The following is a 1,644-nucleotide window of genomic DNA, read 5'->3' as shown; positions in this document are numbered from 1 at the left end:
GGCTTGTGTCCTTCTAGATCTATGAGTCTGTCAAAAATTCTTTGGCTTTTTGATTTCTCAGTAATTTTTATGGATTTGGAAAACATTGTGTGGGGAAATTGACCCCAAATGTTGAACCTCTCTCATTTCTTTCTATCCCTAGATCTTATCCCTGAAATTCCTCACTACCTTGTGTGTGTGTGTGGGGGGGGGAGGTGTTCTCCGGAGGAGGGTTAGCCTAAACTATCCAATCTGCCATTACTAAAATTGAAAACAATGCCTCATTAAAAAAAAAAAAAAATGGTGTTTGAAAGTCACAATCATATTTTAAAAGAGAATAATGCATAACAAATCACTCTATACCTCTCATTCAGCTCCAACAATTATCAACACATGGAAAATCTCATTTAGCTGTATCCACACCTCATTATTACTCCCACTTCTGGATTTTTTTGAAGCAAACTATGGACTTCAATTATTTAATGCATAAATACTTCATTCTATTTTTCTGAAAGGACTTATTTGAATAGAAATGAAATATTATTACACCTGAAAAATAGTAACAATTTTTTATTGTCATCATATATTTAGGCAGTGTCCTGATTTCCCTTCATGTCTCATAAGTAATTTTTTATGGTTGTTTCCTTTGAATCAAAAGCCAAACTAGGCATATGTGTTGTAGTTGGTTACTAATTTCCCTTCATGTCTCATAAGTAATTTTTTATGGTTGTTTCCTTTGAATCAAAAGCCAAACTAGGCATATGGGTTGTAGTTGGTTACTAAGTCTCCCTTATAGCTCTTAAGTCATTTAACATTTAATCTGTGATCTGTGGTTTCCTGCACATTGTCAACGCCCCTCACCACTCCCACTTTATATTACTTATTTATCTGCAGTTTGTTTAATGACAAGACTGAGGCATTTGTCCAGTAAACTACTCCACATTCTTCAGTTTTATGATTGCATTACTTTGGCATTTAGCATGTTCTCTTACTTCTTTGTTTTGTATATATTGGTAATTAAATCTAGACAATTGATCAGAATCAGATTTGATTGTTAGAAAGACTACCTTTTTAAGGAGTACATAATGTCTGGTTGTCTCACGTTTTTATGTTAATATGGATTCTTGTGTTTTCAGCGTGCTCCATCTATTACAGCACCCCCCAACAGCTCTTCCCCTAATGGTTTTAGCTACCATTGATGGTCATTGCTGAGGTCCAATTTTTTTGAAGGATTCATATTGGTCATATTCTAATTCTTTTCTTCTCTTTTTCACTTACCTTTTGATTCTTGATTTTGTATTCATCAACTGTGGTTCATTCTTATTAATGTTATGATTTTCTCTGTGGATGATTTTCATAGACAATCCTATCATACGTGAATAGTGATAGTTTTGGTTCTTCCTTTCCACTCTTCACACCATTAATTTCTTTTTCTTGCTTAATTATACTGGTTAGTGTAGAGAGTAAGGTCATCATGGGTGATAGAAAAGTTGGTGATGGATAAGCAGAGACCAACTTGTGTAAAGGCTTATAAATTCGGGCAATCATGTAGAATTATTTTCTGAGTGCAGTAGAAAGCCATTGGAGGATTGAGGTCAAAGGAGTGAAACAATCTAATTGAACTGTTAAATGATAACTGGCAGATCTGTGGGAAATTGGCTGGGA

General features: G+C 34.5%; 1 protein-coding gene across 1 annotated transcript in view; it reads left to right on the top strand.

Moving 5' to 3' along the window:
- LOC103206458 (cytochrome P450 2J2-like) overlaps positions 1 to 1,644 on the top strand; it is a 154,341-nt gene that overhangs the window by 140,958 nt on the left and 11,739 nt on the right. The window lies entirely within an intron of this gene.

The sequence above is a fragment of the Orycteropus afer genome, unplaced genomic scaffold (assembly GCF_000298275.1).
Source record: "Orycteropus afer afer isolate SDZICR_OR568_19922 unplaced genomic scaffold, OryAfe1.0 scaffold00318, whole genome shotgun sequence".
NCBI classification, from domain to species: domain Eukaryota; kingdom Metazoa; phylum Chordata; class Mammalia; order Tubulidentata; family Orycteropodidae; genus Orycteropus; species Orycteropus afer.
The sequence above is the reverse complement of the archived record's forward strand: the minus strand, read 5'-3'. Positions and strand labels throughout refer to the sequence as shown.